The sequence below is a fragment of the Hemitrygon akajei genome, chromosome 2, assembly GCF_048418815.1.
Source record: "Hemitrygon akajei chromosome 2, sHemAka1.3, whole genome shotgun sequence".
NCBI classification, from domain to species: domain Eukaryota; kingdom Metazoa; phylum Chordata; class Chondrichthyes; order Myliobatiformes; family Dasyatidae; genus Hemitrygon; species Hemitrygon akajei.
Window position 1 is genome coordinate 195,328,537 of NC_133125.1, and position 18,584 is coordinate 195,347,120.

Consider the following 18,584-nt stretch of genomic DNA (forward strand, 5'->3'; position numbering starts at 1 on the left):
GCTGATCAAAACCTGGTTACTTTTACCTTGTAGATTTCAACGGCTTCGCTAACCGGCATGAAGTTGTGAGACTTGTGTTCCCGCGCAGTCGCACAGATCAGGCAGATCAGTGTCTTGTACGTCTCACAAAACAGCTTCAGTTCTTCCCCATGTTTCTCGCAGTGAAGTTTACCTTCCTTCTCTTTGGGATTCAGGTTTAGTTTTCGAGCTTTCTCAGACGGATTTGCCAAGGCCCGATTGACCCTGAGGGTGCGGTCTGCAATCTCCTCTCTACATTCCGGGCAGGAGTTTCTCTTCTCCCTTTCCCAACACTGTGTGATACAGGAGCGGCAGAAGTTGTGTCCACACTCCAGTATAACCGGGTCGGTGAAGAAATCCAGGCAGATGGGACAAATTACCTCCTCGGTTAAACTCTCGACCTGTCCTTTCGAAGCCATGTTAACTCCCGGTTTCACTACGGGGAGCTGCTGAACCCTGCGCTACCGCGCATGTCCACCAGGGGCGCTACATTCTCGGGAATGAAAGTTCCTTTTCAGTGAAGCAGGAATCGTGTTCATTTCCACAGCAGAGATCAGAAACACATTAAACAAGTCTAACATAGATAAAGCCGGAGAGAAGAGCTTGGTTCAGTCTACGGCAGAAGTGAAAGGGCAAGTCCTGAAAAGAGAGACACAAGGGACTGTAAATGCAAGAGTCTGGAAGGAACTAAACGAGTCAGACAGCATTTGTGGAGAAAAATAGACAGAAGATATTCCGGGTTGAGACAGTCCAGACGAAGGTTCTCTACCTGAAATGTCAATTGCCCATTTCTCTCCACAGATGCTGCCTGACCCTCGGTGTTCCTCCAAAAGCACGATTCGTTTAGCTGGAGGACCAAAAGGAGACTGAGGTGTAAAAACTGTGAAAAATATAAATTTATAGCAACTATTAAATCAGTTAATGGTATGGGACACGGGATGTGGAGAGAATCTGCTGTGAGGAGACTGATGCTGTGGCGATGACAAAGATGTGTCTGCAGGAATCACCACAGGACTGGACATTGTACGTCACAGTGTGGAAAACATTCAACTCCTGATTTCCATTTCCCTGCTTGACCCGGCCCGGCTCCAAAGGTCTGGTCTCACTTGTTCGGAACAGGGTCCAGGTGAGGAAATGATTTCCCCGCCTGTCTTCTGAACCCCGTCAGCCCCAGAGACAGGGGCACTGGGCTGGAATCTCCACTCACAAACACAGGAGATTCTTGGAAAGGATCATGGGACGGGAGGCCTCGGGGGCAAGAAAGGGGGAGGGGAGCACCAGAGGGAGGTGGAGAACTGGAAGAGTGATGGGCAGAGAGAGAGAAAAAAGAGGGGAGGGGGAAAATGAATAAATCAGGGATGGGGTAAGAAGGGGAGGAGGGTCATTAACGGAAGTTAGAGAAGTCAATGTTCATGCCATCAGGTTTCTGATGATTTTTTGTGAAATCCACATGTCACCATTGTATAACAGGAACCCGTACGATTATTGACTCAGTGGAGTATCTTTGAGTATGTCAGAGATATCTTTGACCTCTGACCTTACGATGGACAGAAGGTCATTGAGGAAGCAGCTGAGGGTGTTTGGGCCGAGGACTCTGTCCTGAGGAGTTCCTCCAGAGATGTCCTGTGGCTGAGATGATCGGCTCCAAACACCACAACCATCGTCTTTGTGCCGGGGATGACACACAGATTCCCACTGATTCCCCCATTATTCCTTCACTTGCACTATTTATTTTATCATTCATAGTGATGTTATGTCTCTGCACTGCACTGCTGCTGAAAGCAACACATTTCACATCATATATAACAGAGATAATTAACCCGATTCTGATTCAGTTTCCGCAGATTAGTCAGGCCCAGTGACCTGTCTGATCCGACCTCTTCCAATCATGTGTGGAAACTCTCCCAACATCCCATAATCTCTCCGTTCATCCATCGGATCACCCCTCCACGCACACACACAACTGAACACAACTCCGTCCCTCCACAACAGTGAGATCTTACAGAAGGCAGGACCCTCAAGTCAGGTCGGGGCTCCTGCAGGTTGCAATATTGAACCATATAACCATATAACAATTACAGCACGGAAACAGGCCATCTCGGCTCTTCTAGTCCGTGCCGACGCTCGCACTCAGCCCATAACCCTCCATTCCTTTCCTGTCCATATACCTATCCAATTTTACTTTAAATGACAATAGCGAACCTGCCTTTATTGGAGTATAAAAGTTGCAACTTGCTATTTGCTAGAGAATGAAATCTTAGGAATGTAGAAGACAATGGTGTGTTAATAAGAAGAAGCTGAGAGATGTGGATTATGTAGTCTGAGTTTGCTATTTGCTATGCATGTACACAATTGAATGTAGAAGACAATGGTGTGGTAATGAGAGGTAGCTAAGAGAAGTTTTGCTTTGAATTTGTTCGCTATGTAAACAAAACTATGTAGTCAGCCTTGATGTAGATCATGTAGTTTGAACTTGCTATTTACTATGCATTTTAGTAGGAGAATGAAATCTTAAGAATGTAGAAGACAATGGTGTGTTAATGAGAAGTAGCTAAGAGATGTAGATTAGAACATGATTAAGTCAATGGGTAGAAACAATAGTGGCGGATGTACTTGTGATACGCACCTGTAGACCGATTGGATATGCTAATGCAACTAAACCAGGAGATTGCTATAAAAAATGCTATGTACAAGGATCGGGGGGCAATCAGCGACTAGCTCACTGACTGTCTCAGCTTTGATTTGCAAATTAAAGTTTAATACTTCTTGAAGAATCTTCTGCGTCTCCTAGTCGTATTGAGTGTGAGTGTATGTGTGTACTTTGTTCCCATCCAGTTTTCCCACGTTCGTTATTAATTGTCCGCGTGTGTTTTATTGCCGATGCAACTACTGTAAATTGTGCGTGTGTGTGTGTTGCTCCTGTAGCCATTTTCCCACGTTTGCCTTCTGTAAATAAAATCCTTTACTACGAAGATTGTCTGTCCAGACTCCTTGTCTGTGATACCTATCGAGTCTGTTTCCTCACTCACAACAGTCGGTAAATGGGATGAGCTGCCAGAGGAAATGGTAGACGCTGATAGAACTGAAACATTTTAAAGACATTTAGACAAGTTCTTGATTGAAAATGTTTAGAGGAATGCTGGCCAAATGCCGTCAAGTGGGACGTGCTGAGGAAGCCACCTTGGTTGTCAGGGACATGTTACGTCGAAGGGCCGGTGTGTGTGCTGTCACCTCCATTAGTCTCATTAGGAAGAGTGGGACCTCACATCAGAGCAGGGCTGTACAGGGGGGAAGTCAGGAAGTTTTCCTGCATTCGTGTTTGAGTAATCCCAGTGTATCCAACACCTCACAATCTTCTGCTGCATCAAGATCCCACATTTCAGTGTCGAAGAGATTTGCCTGACAATTTAAATAATCGATATTTAATCACCTTGTCACCCTCCTGCTTTACATCTCTATTTATTCCCCAGACACTTCTATCCTCCCTCTGGTCAGTCTGTACACTGCTCTGAAGAACATCAGAAACAGAAGCAAGGAGGCCATTCAGCCCCTCGCACCTGCTCTCCCATTAGACATGATCAATACCACTTCCCTGTGCTCATGCTGTTTCTACTGATTCACTTTGTATCCAAAACTCTGTCCGCGTCTCTCCTCAACATAGAGCAAGTCTCGGACTCTCTCTCTGTCTCCGCCATACACAAATACACACAGGGGGCTTCACCATTTACATTTCTCCATTGCGTCAATGGCCAACACAGACTGCCCGAGGATTGTGCTGGGATCAGCCTGCATGTGTTGCCACACTTCCGGCTCCAAAATATCATGTCCCCGTCTCTCTCACCTTCACTGTACCTCTCCGGGTAGATCCAACCTGAGCATCGGTTTCTCTAATGGTTCACTCCCCTCTCCTATCACATTCCTCCTCCTTTATCCCCCTTTCCGGAGGAAATTACACTGCACTCCCATTTTTTCTTCAATCAGATGCTGGAAGAACTAAAACAAAACAGAAATTACTTGAAACCCACAACAGATCAGGCAGTGTTTGAATCAATTCCGGGAGAGGTCACCGACGTGGAATGTGAAGCCTGTTCCTCTCTCCACAGATCCTGACCAACCTGCCGTGTTTTTCCAGCATTTCCTGGTTATATACTTGGTCCGTTTTGGATGCTGTTGAGGGGGGTGACCCTGACAGAGGATGACCACAGTGATCGGGTCTCTGGCACTGAGCCTGGTTCTGTGGTGCAGAAGGGAGAGAAGAAGATGAGGAATGCGGTAGTCAGAGGGGATTCCACAGTGAGGGGAAAAGACAGGAGGCTCTGTCAGCCTGATGGAGATACCCGCATGGTGTGTTGCCTCCCAGGTGCCAGGGTATGGGATGTCTCGGATCGGGTGCAGAGTATTCTGAAGGGAGAGGGTGACCAGCCAGAAGTCTTGGTACACGTTCGTACCAATGACACTGGTAGAAAAAGGGAGGAGGTTCTGAAGAGAGAATTCAGGGAGTTGGATCGGGAGCTGAAAAGGAGGACCTCCGGGGTAGTAATCTCAGGATTGCTGCCTGTGACAAGTGGTAACGAGCACAAGAATAGCACGAACAGGCATATTAATGTGTGGCTGAGAGACTGGTGTAGCGAGCAGGGTTTCCGGTTCCTGGATCACTGGGGGAGGAACAACCTGTACAAAAAGGACACATTGCACCTGAAAATCCTGCCTGACTAACCTACTGCAAATTTTTGAGGAAATTACAAACAGGGTAGACAAAGGAGATGTAGTATCTGTGGTGTACTTGGATTTTCAGAAGGCTTTTGACAAGTTGCTGCACATGAGGCTGCTTAGCAAGTTAAGAGCCCATGGAATTACAGGGAAGTTACTAGCGTGGGTGGAGCATTGGCTGATTGACAGAAATCAGACAGTGGGAATAAAGGGATCCTATTCTGGCTGCCTGCTGTTTACCAGTGGAGTTCCACAGGGGTCGATGTTGGGATCACTGCTTTTTCCGATGTATGTCAATGATTTGGACTATGGGATTAATGGATTTTTGGCTAAATTTGCCGATGATACAAAGATAGGTGGAGGAGCGGGTGGTGTTGAGGAAGCAGAGAGCCTGCAGAGAGACTTAGATAGTTTAGAGGGATAGGAAAAGAAGTGGCAAATTAAATATAATGTTGGAAAGTGTATGGTCATTCACTTTGGTGGAAGGAATAAATGGGCAGATTATTATTTAGATGGGGAGAGAATTCAAAATGCAGAGATGCAAAAGGACTTGGGAGTCCTAGTGCAGGATACCCTGAGGGTTAACCTCCAGGTTGAGTCGGTTGTGAAGAAGGTGAATGCAATGTTGGCATTCATTTCTGGAGGTATAGAATATAAGAGCAGGGATAGATAGATAGATAGATAGATAGATAGATAGATAGATAGATAGATACTTTATTCATCCCCATGGGGAAATTCAACATTTTTTCCAATGTCCCATACACTTGTTGTACATACAATACTTAACTCAGTAATAATATGATATGCATCTAAATCACTAACTCAAAAAGCATTAATAATAGCTTTAAAAAAAAAGTTCTTAAGTCCTGGCAGTTGAATTGTAAAGCCTAATGGCATTGGGGAGTATTGACCTCTTCATCCTGTCTGAGGAGCATTGCATCGACAGTAACCTGTCGCTGAAACTGCTTCTCTGTCTCTGGATGGTGCTATGTAGAGGATGTTCAGGGTTTTCCATAATTGACCGTAGCCTACTCAGCGCCCTTCGCTCAGCTACCGATGTTAAACTCTCCAGTACTTTGCCCACGACAGAGCCCGCCTTCCTTATCAGCTTATTAAGACGTGAGGCGTCCTTCTTCTTAATGCTTCCTCCCCAACACGCCACCACAAAGAAGAGGGCGCTCTCAACAACTGACCTATAGAACATCATCAGCATCTCACTGCAGACATTGAATGACGCCAACCTTCTAAGGAAGTACAGCCGACTCTGTGCCTTCCTGCACAAGGCATCTGTGTTGGCAGTCCAGTCTAGCTTCTCGTCCAACTGTACTCCCAGATACTTGTAGGTCTTAACCTGCTCCACACATTCTCCATTAATGATCACTGGCTCCATATGAGGCCTAGATCTCCTAAAGTCCACCACCATCTCCTTGGTCTTGGTGACATTGAGACGCAGGTAGTTTGAGTTGCACCATATCACAAAGTCCTGTATCAGTTTCCTATACTCCTCCTCCTGTCCATTCCTGACACACCCCACTATGGCCGTGTCATCAGCGAACTTCTGCACATGGCAGGACTCCGAGTTATATTGGAAGTCAGATGTGTACAGGGTGAACAGGACCGGAGAGAGTACGGTTCCCTGTGGCGCTCCTGTGCTGCTGACCACTGTGTCAGACCTACAGTCTCCCAACCGCACATACTGAGGTCTATCAGTCAAGTAGTCCACTATCCAATCCACCATGTGAGAGTCTACTCCCATCTCCGTTAGTTTGTGCTTTAAGATCTTGGGCTGGATGGTGTTAAAGGCACTAGAGAAGTCAAGGAATGTAATCCTCACAGCACAACTGACCCCATCTAGGTGAGAGAGTGATTTGTGCAGCAAATACGTGATAGCATCCTCCACTCCCACCTTCTCCTTATACGCAAACTGAAGCGGATCCCGGGCGTGCCTGGTTTGTGGCCTCAGATTCTGTATTATCAGCCGCTCCATGGTCTTCATCACGTGCGACGTCAAGGCAACAGGTCTGAAGTCATTCAACTCCTTTGGTTGTGGTTTCTTCGGTACCGGGACAATACAAGATGTTTTCCACTGTCTGGGTACTCTTCTCTGATCTAGACTCATGTTGAAGATGCGCTGTAGTGGTTCTCCCAGTTCAGTTGCACAGGCCCTCAGTAATCGTGGGGAAACTCACGTGATGTGATGTTGAGGCTCTATAAGGCACTCATGAGACCACACTTGGAGTATTGTGTGCAGTTCTGGGTGCCTTATCTTAGAAAGGATTCTAGGACAAGAAGTAATGTTAAGAAGTTAGCATCTCGTAGGCCCTGGCTATTTTTTGTAAGGGTCATAGCAGCTGAGAGCTTGAGAAAGAAGTATAGAAGCACAAATGTTTTCTCATAAGATAAACTGAGTGGGTGACATCATCCTTGGTACGCGATCAGTGCTCCACTGCTGTTTTTGCTTAGAGTAACTTGTATCAATGCTTGAATAATTGCTGTGTGAAACATATTCTGCTTTGTACCCCTTATGGCACCGGCAAGATAAGAATTAAAAAGAGTGGCTATTTTCAAGGGCAGGAGGCTTTGTCTGTCTGTATCCAGACTTAGTGACAATTAGAACTTTTATACAAACAATTTATGACTGATAAAGTTAACAATACTCATCTGTACAGAAACTAAGGGGGTGAACCCACATGTATCTGTGTACGTGACTGCATGTATACAAAAAGAATGGTATTTCCTTCAGAGGAGAGAGACCTTTGAAGCAGCCCCCTAGACAGAGTGCTTAAGGAGGTTTCTCTCAGGTAACTTGCTAATAAAGAGTTAAAGTTACTTTCACCACAGTACATGGTGTCTTTGCATCGGGTAGATCGAAAGAAGTTTACAACAAAGAGGGCACGATTTCAGGATTGAAGGACGTCCTTTTACATCTGAGATGCGGAGAAATTACTTTAGTCAGAGGGTGGTAAATCTGTGGAATTTGTTGCCACGAGCAGCTGTGGAGGCCAAGTCATTGGGTGTGTTTAAGGCAGAGATCGATAGGTTCCTGATCAGCCAGGGGATCGAAGGGTATTGGGTGAAGGCAGGGGATGGGGATGACTGGAAGAATCGGATCAGCCCATGACTGAATGGCAGAGCAGATCTGATGGGCCGAATGGCCTACTTCTGCTTCTATATCTTATGGTCTTAAACTGAATATGATTCAGTAGAGATCCCGGCTCCATTTGTCTCGTAAATTAGAGGAACGGCTCCTCATGTTCCACCAGGGTGCCCAGCAACCTGACGGCATCAACATCGAATTCTCAAACTTCTGGTAATCGCTCCCTCTGTCACTTTTCCTGTTTAATCGTCTCTCTCCTCCTGACCCACCAATCCCATCACCCTATTGTCACTGATACCTCTCACCTCCCAGTTCCTGACACACTTCCACCCTCACCCATCTACCTACCACCCCCTCACCTGGATCCACCCCTCACCTGCCCATTTCCTTCCACAGATGTTACCTGACACGCTGGGAGACCCCGGTGCTTTGTGTGTTACCATCACAACATGTCCCGTGTTACCAAGATTCACCCTGACCTCCCTCTCCCAGTCAGCACCACCACCACTTGTCCCAGTTACCCTGTCAGTCCCGGTGGACTTTAGCACCCTGGGGAGCCGGGGAGCTCAGGACCCGCCGCCCGCGGCTGCTGCTGAATCCGCAGTGTTTCTGTTCCGTTGACGGATGTGGTGAACGAGTTAAAATTAATGGATCAATAATTCTCGCATCATGTTTATTTCACTCTCCGCACATTTATATTTACACTGACTTACTCCTGACTCTGGTCCCGGACCCGACCCGTTTACAGACCCAGAGCGGAACCGGAGCAGATTCTCAGCCACTGGTTTTTATATCCAGTCCCGAAGTAAAGGTAAAGTTTCCCCGTGAATTTATTCCCACTGAAGGGGTTTTACCCAAACACAACGGATGGACAACCAGTATCTTCCCGAGGTTTTTCCACCGGGATGGAGAGCAGATTTTTCTCGATCAACACACAAAATTCTGGAGGATCGCAGCGGGTCAAGCGGCATGTGTTAAGGGAGATGTACAGTCGATGTGTCAGGCCAAGACCTTACAGACAGACAGACAGACATACTTTATTGATCCCGAGGGAAATTGGGTTTGGTTACAACCGCACCAACCAAGAATAGTGTAGAAATATAGCAATATGAAACCATAAATAAATAATAATAAGTTAATCATGCCAAGTGGAAATAAGATTGGAAATAAGATTTACTTCAAGATTGGAAAGAAAGACGGGAGATAGCATTGGAAATGGGTGTGAGGAAGGGGCGGAGCAACAACTGGATCCAGATGAGGATGGGGTGAGTAAACACTGGAGGCATTTAGAGGAGGTAAGGCAGATGCTGGAAATCCAAAGCAACACACACAAAACCTTGGCCCAAATCATCAACTGTTTATTCATATCCAGAGCTGCTGCCTGACCTGCTGAGTTCCTCCAGCAGTTTGTGTGAGTTACTCTGCTCCAAATGTGGCCTTCCCAATGTCTTGTACACTCATAACGTGACGTCCCAGCTCCTGTACTCAGTATTCTGACTGATGAAGGCAATCACCTCCTGGTCGCTCTGTTCCACAACACTCTCCAGGGCCCCCGATTGATGTGTAAATCCTGTCCTGGTTTACCTTCCAAAATGCAACACCCTCATCTCTCTGAATTAAAATTAGTTTCCATCCAATGGCCCAGGATCTCGTAATCTTGGATAAACGATGAGCAACAGGGTTATGTAGTGGATAACACAATACTGTTGCACCTTGGGGTATTCCAGAGTTCAGAGTTCAATTCCGACACCATCTGTAAGGAGTTTGTACTTTCTCCCCGGGACCTCGTGCATTTCCTCCGGGTTCTCCCAATTCATCCCTCAGATTGGGGAGGAGTGGACAGTGAGGAAGACCATCATTACTTGCAGTGGGATCTGGGGCAGCTGGGAAAATGGGCTGAAAAGTGTCAGCTGGAATTTAATGCAGACAAGTGTGAGCTGTTGCTCTTCGGTAGGACCCCAGTGTCGGTCTTTCACAGTGAATGGTCGGGCACTGAGGATGAAAGATGAAAAGTTTAAGGGGAACATGAGGTGAAACTGCATCATTCAGTGTGTAGTGAGAAGGTGGAATGAACTGCCAGAGCAAGTGGTGCATGCAAGCTCGATTTAAACATTTAAGAGAAGTTTGGACGGTACATGGATGTTCGGAGTTGGAGGACCATGGTCCCGGTGCAGGTCGATGGGAGCAGGTAGTTTAAATTGTTACGTACCCGTGACACGTGACAGTGGTACCCTTGTCACGTGACTGGGGTTGAAGCTATACTGGACTTGAGGTAATGGACTTGTGATGGTGGAGTGATGTCATTTTCCTGCCAGTAGAGGTCATGTGACAGTTTTTTTTTACAGGTTATAAAAGGAAGACCCACCCTGTGGGGTGGGGCAGTTCGTGGCTGGGTTTGCCAAGCTGACTTCATGTCACTGTGTGATTTAATGTTATGACGCAGTTTAGTTGAAAAATGAAGTTTTATATAATGCCTAAAGTTTAACAGGTCATTGCCAGCAGTTTCTTACAATACTGCTAGTGGAGAGTGAATATCGGGAGTTCGGAAGTTAAAGATCGAGGAGAATCGATTTTCGACGGTGGATGGGTTTCGACCTTATTTGATCCTCATTCGGAAGGATTCCGTTGACTATTCTTGCTGTTAATCCCTGGGTTTGACCAGAAAGGATTTGAGAATAGTGTGGAAGGAAGGTCAGTGCCTTTAAGCCGTTATATTTCATAAAATTCTTCGTGGGAAAGTTCGACGCCGGGGATCGAAGGACAACGACGTGGAAGAGAATTGAAATCGCCTTAAAAAGTCTCTCCTTTTAAATGGACTGTGAACTTTTGAACTTTCGGCATATCGCTTTAAATAACTGTTTTTTTTCAATACCGCTTTAAGAACTGTTTGAACTGCAACGCTATTAAGAACTGTGAATCTGCCGCGCAGCAGCTGATTTCCGGTTACGCTAGTGTTTGTTTACTTTTGGGGGGTTTGTTTTCAGTGTTTAATAAACATGTTATTTGTTATAAAAACCCTTGCCTAACTCATATATATTTATTGTTGCCTGGATACGTAACAAAATGCTTCGGTACAGACCAGGTGGGCTGTAGGCCTGTGCTGTTAGTTTCTATCACTCTGTGACGCTCATACAAAAACATAACGGTTTGCAGGTTAAATGGTCATTGTATATTGTCCCGTGATTAGGTTGGTTTTAAATAGTTGGGGTGCTGGGTGGAGCGGGTCGTTGGTCTGGGACGGCCTGTTTCACACTGTCTCTAAATAAATAAATAACCTCTTCACTGTCCATGAAACCACCAGTTTTAGAGTCCTTCACAAACCTACTAAACACGTCACCTACATTCTCTCCAAATCATTCATATGAATGATGAAAAACAGTGGACCCAGCACCGATCCCTGCAGAACAACCACTGGTCACAGGACTCCACCCAGACAACTCTGTATCCTATTCCAGATCGTACTGTATCCCATGTGATCTAACTCTCTGCTACCTTGTCAAATCCCTCGCTAAACTCCATGGAGACGATGTCTACTGCACTTTCATCAGCTGTAATTTATTTATTGAGATACAGCACGGAATAGGCCCTTCCGGCCCTTTGACCCCCACCACCCAGCAACCCGATTTAATCCGAGCCTGACCATGGGACAAGTTACAATGGCCCCCACCACCCAGCAACCCCTGATTTAATCCGAGCCTGACCATGGGACAAGTTACAATGACCCCCACCACCCCAGCAACCCCTGATTTAATCCGAGCCTGACCTTGGGACAAGTTACAATGACCCCCACCACCCAGCAACCCCTGATTTAATTTGAGCCTGACCATGGGACAAGTTACGATGACCCCCACCACCCAGCAACCCCTGATTTAATCCGAGCCTGACCATGGGACAAGTTACAATGACCCACACCACCCAGCAACCCCTGATTTAATCCAAGCCTGACCATGGGACAAGTTACAATGACCCCCACCATCCAGAAACCCCTGATTTAATCCCAGCCTGATCATGGGACAAGTTACAATGACCCCCACCACCCAGCAACCCCTGATTTAATCCGAGCCTGACCATGGGACAAGTTACAATGACCCCCACAACCCAGCAACCCCTGATTTAATCCGAGCCTGACCATGGGACAAGTTACAATGACCCCCACCACCCAGAAACCCGATTTAATCCGAGCCTCACCATGGGACAAGTTACAATGACCCCTACCACCCAGCAACCCCTCATTTAATCCGAGCCTGACCATGGGACAAGTTACAATGGCCCCCACCACCCAGCAACCCCTGATTTAATCCGAGCCTGACCATGGGACAAGTTACAATGACCCCCACCACCCAGCAACCCCTGATTTAATCCGAGCCTGACCATGGGACAAGTTACAATGACTCCCACCACCCAGCAATCTCTGATTTAATCCGAGCCTGACCATGGGACAAGTTACAATGACCCCCACCACCCAGCAACCCCTGATTTAATCCAAGCCTGACCATGGGACAAGTTACAATAACCCCCACCACCCAGCAACCCCTGATTTAATCCGAGCCTGACCATGGGACAAGTTACAATGACCCCCACCACCTAGCAACCCCTGATTTAATCCGAGCCTGACCATGGGACAAGTTACAATGACCCCCACCACCCAGCAACCCCTGATTTAATCTGAGCCTGACCATGGGACAAGTTACAATGACCCCCCCACCACCCAGAAACCCCTGATTTAATCCGAGCCTGACCATGGGACAAGTTACAATGACCCCCACCACCCAGCAACCCCTGATTTAATCTGAGCCTGACCATGGGACAAGTTACAATGACCCCCCCACCACCCAGAAACCCCTGATTTAATCCGAGCCTGACCATGGGACAAGTTACAATGACCCCCCACCACCCAGCAACGCCTGATTTAATCTGAGCCTGACCATGGGACAAGTTACAATGACCCCCACCACCCAGCAACCCCTGATTTAATCCGAGCCTGACCATGGGACAAGTTACAATGACCCCCACCATCCAGAAACCCCTGATTTATTCCCAGCCTGATCATGGGACAAGTTACAATGACCCCCACCACCCAGCAACCCCTGATTTAATCCGAGCCTGACCATGGGACAAGTTACAATGACCCCCACAACCCAGCAACCCCTGATTTAATCCGAGCCTGACCATGGGACAAGTTACAATGACCCCCACCACCCAGAAACCCGATTTAATCCGAGCCTGACCATGGGACAAGTTACAATGACCCCTACCACCCAGCAACCCCTCATTTAATCTGAGCCTGACCATGGGACAAGTTACAATGACCCCCACCACCCAGCAACCCCTGATTTAATCCGACCCTGACCATGGGACAAGTTACAATGACCCCCACCACCTAGCAACCCCTGATTTAATCTGAGCCTGACCATGGGACGTTACAATGACCCCCACCATCCAGAAACCCCTGATTTAATCCCAGCCTGACCATGGGACAAGTTACAATGACCCCCACCACCCAGCAACCCCTGATTTAATCTGAGCCTGACCATGGGACAAGTTACAATGACCCCCCCACCACCCAGAAACCCCTGATTTAATCCGAGCCTGACCATGGGACAAGTTACAATGACCCCCCACCACCCAGCAACGCCTGATTTAATCTGAGCCTGACCATGGTTTAATCTGAGCCTGACCATGGGACAAGTTACAATGACCCCCACCACCCAGCAACCCCTGATTTAATCCGAGCCTGACCATGGGACAAGTTACAATGACCAATTAACCTGCCAATCGTACGGGTTTGGACTGTGAAACCGGAGAACCCAGAGGAAATCCACACGGTCACAGGGAGAACGTACAAACTCCTCACAGGCAGTGACGGGACATGAACCCGGGTCACTGGTACTGTAAACCGTTGTGCTAACCACTATGCTACCGTACCGTCCATGCAGAAAACCACGCTGGGTCTCTGATTAGTCCTCACCTTTCCAAATAAATGTAGATCCTGTCTCTCAGAATCCTCTCCATTAATGAACCCACCTCTTATGTTAGGCTCACTGGTCTGTACTTCCCTGGCTTTTCCCTACAGTCGATCTTCAATAAGTGTTCAACATTAGTCTCCCTGGCCTATCACCCATCGCTATCGATGACACACAAATCTCCAATAGGGCCCCACACTTTCCTCCTGAGCTTCTCACAAAGTCCTGGGATACACTTGATCAGGACCTGGGGATTTATCGACCTTTCTGCATTTTAGGACCTGCAGCACATTTGCTTCTGTAATGTGGTAGAAAATGAGGTTGATCATCTTCTGTAACACGGGGGGATTGAGGGCCCTGTGGAACTGGCACAGAAGAGGAGCTGAGCCCTGGGACTGAGAAATGATGACAGGGAGGTTTAGAAGGATACGGACCAAATGCAGGTAAATGGACTGGGAGGTGATCTGACAGAGATATATAAGGTTATGAGGGGTTAGATTGAGCAGAGGAGAAGGGGAGTGATGAGACAGGAGTCTGAAGTGACTGTGGACTGAAGATTGGTGAAAGATGGCAGGCAGCTTGTTCCAGGTAGCGGAAGGGTGGGGAGTGTGGACTGTGGAGTTGGGAGACACTGGGAAGTGAAACCAACACCAACACAGTGAAAATTTTGATCGCTAGTCAGAGCGGGGTTGCGGGGATAGTTGGGAGATGGGAAGGTGGGAGACAGCTGTGGGAGGGTGAGAAACAGGAGCACAAAGGCTAACCTGTGCTGGAATCTTATCAGTAAAGGAGGTTCCACTCTATCCTCCCAAAGGGGAACTTCCCAGTGGCCAAACATTTTAATTCCCATTCCAAAATGTCGGTCCATGGCTGCCTCTTGCGCCAAGATGAGGCCATCCTCAGGATGGAGGAGAACACCTTGTATTCTGCCTGGGTAGCCTCTGACCTGATAGCATGAATATTGATTTCCTCTTCAGGTAAATTTTTTCTCACCTCCCTCCCCTCTTCTATTCCCCACTCTGGCCTTTAACCTCTTCTCACCTCCCTGTCACTACTCCCTGGGTCCCCTCCTCCTTCCCTTTCTCTTATGGTCCACTCTCCTCTCCAATCAGATTCCTTCCTCTCCAGCCCTTTAACATTCCCACCCCCCTGGCTTCACCTATCACCTTCTCGCTAGCCTCTCTCCCCACTCCCCACCTTTTTATTCCGGCATCTCCCCCCTTCAATTTTAGTCCTGAAGAAGGATCACAGCCCAAATCATCAATTGTTTATTCATTACAATAGATACTGCCTGACCTGCTGAGTTCCTCCAGCAATTTGTGTGTGTTGATTTGGATTTCCAGCATCTGCAGACTTTTTCCTGTTTATGACAATGGGAACCATTAGGGGAGAGATGAATGGCAGATGGAACCAGGACCAGATGGGGGAGGGGTGGAAAGCCTGTGGTGAACTGTGTGTGTAGATGGAAACAGAAGGTGAAGGGGAATGAATATGGGTGATAAAGGTCTCCTTTCCCACAAACCCTCTCCCCACAGCCCCTCATTAGGACAGAGGATGAATTTGCAGAGACTCTGGCAGATATATTTGCTTCACATTTCCCCACAGGTGAGCTGCTGGAAGACTGGAGGGTGGCTCAGGTGCTGCCGTAAGAAGGGCTGGAAGGTCACACCAGGGAACTCCAGGGGAGTCCAGAACTAGAGGGCAGAGATTGAAGGTGAGAGGGGAAAGTTTTTCAAGAGATTTGCAGGGCAACTTTCTCACTGTGAGGGAAGTGGGTACGTGTGGAATTTGCTGCCAAAGGAAGCAGTAGAAAAAGGTAAAATTAAAATATTATAAAATCAATTTAGACAGGTACAACAATAGGCAATGGTTAGAAGGATATGGGACAAACACACGGAAATGTGTCTGTGTCTCTGACAATGTGTCCCACTCTGATGGTGCATTTGGATATTATCGATAAATGAATGTATTAATGTGTGCGTGTGTGTGGGTCGTGGTAAATATCAGTGAGTGTGTTTACACAATGAAGGTGAGTGTGCATATTGAACTATTTGTATGTTACAGTGTGTCTTCACATGTCTAGTGTGTGTTGACAATGTGTGACACGTGTGTGAATTGTTCAAATAGAAACCATTCACTGTATGTTTCACCTCGCTTAATGCTGTCCAACGGTTCTCCCAATACTATGTCGACCAAATAGAGGAGATAGAATGTTTCAACCAGCAGGGCACCATCTGTCACTCACAATGTCTGTTCTTCATTACTAATCCTGTAAATATTATACTTCTGGTTATAAACTGAACATCAGTGATATTTGAACTATTTTGCAAATCCATACAGAGTTTCAGTAAAGACCATGTCCTACCTCCTCTTCCGACGAGCTTCCTCCTGAAATAAATAAAACACAGATCTCAATTGAGAAGATCGTCGGCATCCGAACAGCAGCAATCTGAGACAAGTTATTACAAGTTGCTGAAAATTCCCACTTAACTCTCTCCCACTGAAACGAATGGAGAAAGAGGGGAACCACGGGAGAAAGTACAAGGAATGGGTATGAAATATGGGTATACCATAACTGAAAGGATGGAACTCACAGGAGAGACTGGACAAGTTGTGTATTTTTATCTGGATACGAAGTTAAGAAGGATTGTTACAATCCAGCAACAATGAGAGAGGTTTTTATGACACAAGTAAAACATTTATTAAACACTGCTAAAAAACCCAAAAGTAAACAAACGACTAACTTAACCGGAAGTCAGCTGTGATACATCAGCTCCAACAGTTCTTAAAGTGAGAAACGTTCTTTACAGTAGTATTGCAAAAAGTCCAAAAAGATTTACACAGTCAAAGGACAGACTTTCCTTGAAGTAATTAAATCCTCTTTCACGACGTTACTGCTGATCCCAGCCGAAGTATGCTTTGCCGAGGGATTTACGATTGAAGGAAATAAAGCGGTTTAAAGACACTGACCTTTCCTTGGCGAAACTCTGCATCCAACTCTGCTCTTTTTTGCAAAGCAGGAGTTAACACAGACACAGGTTACTAATTCATCATGCGAAGATTAAATAAAGATTGAACCTGCTTCACAGCCCACATCAACTTTCCTGGATCTTTCAGCTTCCAGAACTTAGACAAATCTTCACTCTCCGACTGGATTTTAACTGGCAGTGTTGTAGCAAAACTGCCGGCAATAATCTTTGACTTCAGGCAGAAAGTAAAACTCCACTTTCAAATAAAACTGCGTCATAACGTTGAATACGCAGCGAAACACGAGTGTCTGGCGAATTCAACCAGACTGCCCCCCAACACAGGGAGGGGCTCTCCTTTTATACCCATTGAAGAAAAACTATCACATGACCTCTCACCGGTGGGAAAATGACGTCACTCCACCATCACAAGAACATTATCTCATGTCCAGCATAGCCTCAATTACATCATGGTCACGTGACAGGTACAAGATACCCACAGGTACGTAACAGGATCAGATGGAGGAATTTAACATTCTGAATGGATTTGATGGGGTGGGAGAGGAGAAAGTATTTCTGCTTGTGTGAGACCAAAAGTCAAAGATAAGACATCATTTGGTTGTTAATAAATCCCACAAGAAATGTGGTGAAGAGAATATCAGAAACACACTCACTGTGACTGTAACTGGGTGTTACTCTGAGTATCGGGGATATTATACATGGGAATCACAGAAACGATCACCAGCTCAGTGCTCTGATCAGAGTAACTCATTCCCAAGAAGGTTGCAGACTGTCCTGTGATGTACAGATGTTGTGGGAGGCTGGTTTGGGACAATGACAATCCTTTACAGTCAAGACGTTGGCATGGTGGAAATCAGTTTCCAACAACAGTATTTGAGATCAAATACATCATGTTGTGACTGGGCACTTTTACAGAACCAAACTGAAATCTCTCACCATGAGGAATGTGATATTTTCTTGTAGATCCATTCGTTCCTGTAACTTTAAGATTTCCTCCTGGATAGAATTTAAATTCTCTTGAATCTCTCGAAGATTTTTCTCCATTGGATTCAGAGTCCTCTCTTCTTCTTCCCTGAGATCTCGGAGTGCACGCTGCTCTTTCTCAGTGAGAACCCGGCGCAGTTCAGCAAACTGGGATGTGATCTGGGACTGAAGGCTGTGTGACTGTTCCTGTCAAATGAAAGGAGAGGCTAGTTTACTATTTGAGGCTATTTTTTGTATTTCCTTCTGACATGGAAGGTAACCATTCAGCCCATTAACGTCTCTGCTGCTTCCTAGAACAATCCCCTCCATCACATTCCCCCACATCTCCCTGAAACATATACTCCGTCTCTGACCCACTAACTCTGACCTGATTCACAGACCACCCAACGTCACAAGGTTAATTACAGTCGCCAATTTACCGTTCAACCATGCAATGTCGGCTAAAGGAAGGTACTGGTTACGGGGAGAACATGCAAACTCCACCAGACAGCTCCAGGGGTCAGGATCGATCCCAGGTTACTGGAGCTGCGATACTCTGCAATTCTGCCTTAAATGGAACAAAACTACACAGCAAATTTGTAAATTCTGCTCTGGAAGCCTCACCCGAACTCCAGAAATCTTCTCTTTCTGTTGTTGCTCCATTTCCTCAAAGTCTGATTTCTTTTTAGTGCGAGAGTCTAAGGAAGATTTAACCCGACCCTGGGAATCAGAGAGTGAAGACATTAGACCAAAATCTGCAACTAAGTAAACAGCTGATCAAAACCTATTGAATAGTGCAAGTGAAGGAATAATGGGGGAATCAGTGGGAATCTGTGTGTCATCCCT

At 46.5% G+C, this 18,584-nt stretch overlaps 1 long non-coding RNA gene across 1 annotated transcript; it reads right to left on the bottom strand.

Annotated features, from left to right (window-relative positions):
- Window positions 1-31: 31 nt before the first annotated feature.
- Window positions 32-17,935, bottom strand: LOC140719712 (uncharacterized). The gene is made up of 4 exons (XR_012096981.1): window positions 17,712-17,935; window positions 16,154-16,176; window positions 15,939-16,057; window positions 32-657 (listed from the first exon to the last, which is right to left on the bottom strand). It is a non-coding gene; the product is annotated as an uncharacterized lncRNA (long non-coding RNA).
- Between the last annotated feature and the right edge of the window lie 649 nt (window positions 17,936-18,584).